Genomic DNA, 6,504 nt, shown 5'->3' on the forward strand with positions numbered 1-6,504 from the left:
CACAAAATGACAATTTAGCATGGCCAAACCACCTAACCGGCATATCCCTGGACACAAAATGACAATTAAGCACGGCCAATCCACCGAACCTGCATTTCCCTGGACACAAAATGACAATTTAGCACGGCCAATCCACCTCACCTGCACATCCCTGGACACAAAAGAATAATTTAGCATAGCCAACCCACCAAACCTGCGCATCCCTGGACACAAAAAGAGTAATTTAGCATGGCTAATCCACCAAACCTGCATACCCCTGGACAAAAAATGACAATTTAGCAGAGCCAATCCACCTACCCTGCACATCTTTGGACACGAAGGGACAATTTAGCATGGCCAATCCACCTAACCTGCACATCTTTGGACATTAAGGGACAATTTAGCATGGCCAATCCACCTCACCTGCATATCCCTGGACACAAAAGAATAATTTAGCATAGCCAATCCACCAAACCTGCACATCTTTGGACACGAAGGGGCAATTTAGCATGACGAATCCAACTAATCTGCACATCTTTGGAAACTATGGGACAATTTAGCATATCCAATCCACCTAACCTGCACATCTTTGGACACGAAGGGACAATTTAGCATGGCCAATCCACCTAATCTGCACATCTTTGGACACTAACGGACAATTTAGCATGGCAAATCCACATAACATGCACATCCCCGGACACAAAAGAATAATGTAGCATGGCCAATCCACCTAACATGCACATCCCTGGACACAAAAGAATAATTTAGCAGAGCAAATCAACTTAACCTGCACATCTTTGGACATTAAGGGACACTTTAGCATGGCAAATCCACCTGACCTGCATATCCCTGGACCCAAAAGAATGATTTAGCATAGCCAACCCACCTAACCTGCACATCTTTGGACGCAAAAGAATAATTTACCATGGCCAATCCACCTAACCTGCACATCTTTGGACATGAAGGGGCAATTTAGCATGGCCAATCCACCTAACCTGCACATCTTTGGACACTAACGGACAATTTAGCATGGCCAATCCACCTAACCTGCACATGGTTGGACACTAACGGACAATTTTGCATGGCAAATCCACCTAACATGCACATCCCCGGACACAAAAGAATAATTTAGCGTGGCCAATCCACCTAACATGCACATCCCTGGACACAAACGAATAATTTAGCATAGTCAACCCACCAAACCTGCACATCTTTGGACACGAAGGGGCAATTTAGCATGGCCATTCCACCTAACCTGCACATCTTTGGACACAAAGGGGCAATTTAGCATGGCCATTCCACCTAACCTGCACATCTTTGGACACAAAGGGGAAACTTAGCATTGCCAATCCACCTAACCTGCACATGGTTGGACACTAACGGACAATTTCGCATGGCAAACCCACCTAACATGCACATCCCCGGACACAAAAGAATAATTTAGCATAGCCAATCTACCTAACCTGCACATCTATGGACATTAAGGGACAATTTCGCATGGCAAATCCACCTAACCTGCATATCCCTGGACACAAACAAATAATTTAGCATAGCCAACCCACCTAACCTGCACATCTTTGGACGCAAAAGAATAATTTAGCACGGCCAATCCACCTAACCTGCATATCCCTGGACACGAAGGTACAATTTAGCATGGCCGATCCACCTAACCTGCAGATCACTGGACACGAAGGGACAATTTAGCACTGCCAATCCACATAACCTGCATTTCCCTCGACACAAAATGACTATTTAGCATTGCCAATCCACCTAACCTGCATATCCCTGGACACGAAGGGACAATTTAGCATGGCCAATCCACCTAACCTGCATATCCCTGGACACGAAGGGACAATTTAGCATGGCCAATCCACCTCACCTGCATGTCCGTGGACACGAAGGGACAATTTAGCATGGCCAATCCACCTCACCTGCATATCCCTGGACACGAAGGGACAATTTAGCATGGCCAATCCACCTAACCTGCCTATTCCTGGACACGAAGGGACAATTTAGCATGGGCAATCCACCTGACCTGCATATCCCTCAACACAAAGGGGCAATTTAGCATGGCCAATCCACCTCATCTGCACATCCCTGGACACAAAAGAATAATTTAGCATAGCCAACCCACGTAACCTGCACATCCCTGGACACTAAATGAATAATTTAGCATGGCCAATCCACCTAGCCTGCCATCCCTGGACACCAAATGACAATTTAGCATGGCCAATCCACCTAACCTGCACATTCCTGGACACAAAATGACAATTTAGCATGGCCAATCCACCTAACCTGAATATCCCTGGACACAAAATGACAATTTAGCATGGCCAATCCACCTAACATGCATATCCCTGGACACAAAAGAATAATTTAGCATTGCCAGTCCACCTAACCTGCATTTCCCAGGACACGAAGGGACAATTTAGCATGGCCAATCCATCTAACATGCATATCCCTGAACACGAAGTGACAATTTAGCATGGTCAATCCACCTAACCTGCACATCTTTGGACACAAAGGGACAATTTAGCAGAGCCAATCCTCCTAATCTGCACATCTTTGGACACAAAGGGGCAATTTAGCATGACCAATCCACCTAATCTGCACATCTTTGGACGCAAAAGAATAATTTAGCATGGCCAATCCACCTAACCTGCATATCCCTGGGCACGACGGGACAATTTAGCATAGCCAATCCACCTAACCTGCACATCTTTGGACATTAAGGGACAATTTAGCATGGCCAATTCACCTCACCTGCATATCCATGGACACAAAAGAATAATTCAGCCAAGAGAATCCACCTTACCTGCACATCTTTGGACACAAAGGGGCAATTTAGCATGGCCAATCCACCTAACCTGCACATCTTTGGGCACGAAGGGGAAATTTAGCATGGCCAATCCACCTAACCTGCACATGTTTGGACACAAAGGCACAATTTAGCATAGCCAAACCACCTAACCTGCACATCTTTGGACACGAAGGGGCAATTTAGCGTTGCCAATCCACCTAATGTGCACATCTTTGGACACTAACGGACAATTTAGCATGGCAAATCCACCTAACATGCACATCCATGGACACAAAAGAATAATTTAGCATGGCCAATCCACCTAACATGCACATCCCTGGACAAAAAGAATAGCATAGACAATCCACCTAACCTGCACATCTTTGGACATTAAGGGACAATTTAGCATGGCAAATCCACCTAACCTGCATATCCCTGGACACAAACGAATAATTTAGCATAGCCAACCCACCAAACCTGCACATCTTTGGACACGAAGGGGCAATTCAGCATGGCCAATCCACCTAACCTGCACATCTTTGGACGCAAAAGAATAATTTAGCACGGCCAATCCACCTAACCTGCATATCCCTGGACACGAAGGTACAATTTAGCATGGCCGATCCACCTAACCTGCAGATCACTGGACACGAAGGGACAATTTAGCACTGCCAATCCACCTAACCTGCATATCCCTGGACACGAAGGGACAATTTCGCATGGCCAATCCACCTAATCTGCACATCTTTGGACGCAAAAGAATAATTTAGCATGGCCAATCCACCTCACCTGCATGTCCCTGGACACGAAGGGACAATTTAGCATGGCCAATCCACCTCACCTGCATATCCCTGGACACGAAGGGACAATTTAGCATGGCCAATCCACCTAACCTGCCTATTCCTGGACACGAAGGGACAATTTAGCATGGGCAATCCACCTGACCTGCATATCCCTCGACACGAAGGGGCAATTTAGCATGGCCAATCCACCTCATCTGCACATCCCTGGACACAAAATAATAATTTAGCATAGCCAACCCACGTAACCTGCACATCGCTGGACACTAAATGAATAATTTAGCATGGCCAATCCACCTAGCCTGCACATCCCTGGACACTAAATGACAATTTAGCATGGCCAATCCACCTAACCTGCACATTCCTGGACACAAAATGACAATTTAGCATGGCCAATCCACCTAACCTGAATATCCCTGGACACAAAATGACAATTTAGCATGGCCAATCCACCTAACATGCATATCCCTGGACACAAAAGAATAATTTAGCATTGCCAGTCCACCTAACCTGCATTTCCCAGGACACGAAGGGACAATTTAGCATGGCCAATCCATCTAACATGCATATCCCTGAACACGAAGTGACAATTTAGCATGGTCAATCCACCTAACCTGCACATCTTTGGACACAAAGGGACAATTTAGCAGAGCCAATCCTCCTAATCTGCACATCTTTGGACACAAAGGGGCAATTTAGCATGACCAATCCACCTAATCTGCACATCTTTGGACGCAAAAGAATAATTTAGCATGGCCAATCCACCTAACCTGCATATCCCTGGGCACGACGGGACAATTTAGCATAGCCAATCCACCTAACCTGAACATCTTTGGACATTAAGGGACAATTTAGCATGGCCAATTCACCTCACCTGCATATCCATGGACACAAAAGAATAATTCAGCCAAGAGAATCCACCTTACCTGCACATCTTTGAACACAAAGGGGCAATTTAGCATGGCCAATCCACCTAACCTGCACATCTTTGGGCACGAAGGGGAAATTTAGCATGGCCAATCCACCTAATGTGCACATCTTTGGACACTAACGGACAATTTAGCATGGCAAATCCACCTAACATGCACATCCATGGACACAAAAGAATAATTTAGCATGGCCAATCCACCTAACATGCACATCCCTGGACAAAAAGAATAGCATAGACAATCCACCTAACCTGCACATCTTTGGACATTAAGGGACAATTTAGCATGGCAAATCCACCTAACCTGCATATCCCTGGACACAAACGAATAATTTAGCATAGCCAACCCACCAAACCTGCACATCTTTGGACACGAAGGGGCAATTTAGCATGGCCAATCCACCTAACCTGCACATCTTTGGACGCAAAAGAATAATTTAGCACGGCCAATCCACCTAACCTGCATATCCCTGGACACGAAGGTACAATTTAGCATGGCCGATCCACCTAACCTGCAGATCACTGGACACGAAGGGACAATTTAGCACTGCAAATCCACCTAACCTGCATATCCCTGGACACGAAGGGACAATTTAGCATGGCCAATCCACCTAACCTGCATATCCCTGGACACGAAGGGACAATTTAGCATGGCCAATCCACCTAACCTGCATATCCCTGGACACGAAGGGACAATTTAGCATGGCCAATCCACCTCACCTGCATGTCCCTGGACACGAAGGGACAATTTAGCATGGCCAATCCACCTCACCTGCATATCCCTGGACACGAAGGGACAATTTAGCATGGCCAATCCACCTAACCTGCCTATTCCTGGACACGAAGGGACAATTTAGCATGGGCAATCCACCTGACCTGCATATCCCTCGACACAAAGGGGCAATTTAGCATGGCCAATCCACCTCATCTGCACATCCCTGGACACAAAAGAATAATTTAGCATGGCCAATCCTCCTAGCCTGCACATCCCTGGACACTAAATGAATAATTTAGCATGGCCAATCCACCTAGCCTGCACATCCCTGGACACAAAATGACAATTTAGCATGGCCAATCCACCTAACCTGCACATTCCTGGACACAAAATGACAATTTAGCATGGCCAATCCACCTAACCTGAATATCCCTGGACACAAAATGACAATTTAGAATGGCCAATCCACCTAACTTGCATATCCCTGGACACAAAAGAATAATTTAGCATTGCCAGTCCACCTAACCTGCATTTCCCAGGACACGAAGGGACAATTTAGCATGGCCAATCCACCTAACATGCATATCCCTGAACACAAAGTGACAATTTAGCATGGCAAATCCACCTAACCTGCATATCCCTGGACACAAACGAATAATATAGCATAGCCAACCCACCAAACCTGCACATCTTTGGACACGAAGGGACAATTTAGCATAGCCAATCCACCTAACCTGCACATCTTTGGACACAAAGGGGCAACTTAGCATGACCAATCCTCCTAAGCTGCACATCTTTGGACACGAAGGGGCAATTTAGCATGACCAATCCACCTAATCTGCACATCTTTGGACACAAACTGTCAATTTAGCATAGCCAATCTACCTGACCTGCACATCTTTGGACACGAAGGGGCAATTTAGTATTACCAATCCACCTAATCTGCACATCTTTGGACACGAAGGGACAATTTAGCATGGCCAATCCACCTAATGTGCACATCTTTGGACACTAACGGACAATTTAGCATGGCAAATCCACATAACATGCACATCCCCGGACACAAAAGAATAATTTAGCATAGACAATCCACCTAACCTGCACATCCTGGGACACGAGGGGCAATTTGGCATGACCAATCCACTTAATCTGCACATCTATGGAAACTAACGGACAATTTAGCATTGCCAATCCACCTCACCTGCATTTCCCTGAACACAAAATGACAATTTAGCATAGCCAATCCACCTAATATGCACATCCCTGGACACAAAAGAATAAT

This window comes from Scyliorhinus torazame, chromosome 7, assembly GCF_047496885.1.
Source record: "Scyliorhinus torazame isolate Kashiwa2021f chromosome 7, sScyTor2.1, whole genome shotgun sequence".
Classification (NCBI taxonomy): domain Eukaryota; kingdom Metazoa; phylum Chordata; class Chondrichthyes; order Carcharhiniformes; family Scyliorhinidae; genus Scyliorhinus; species Scyliorhinus torazame.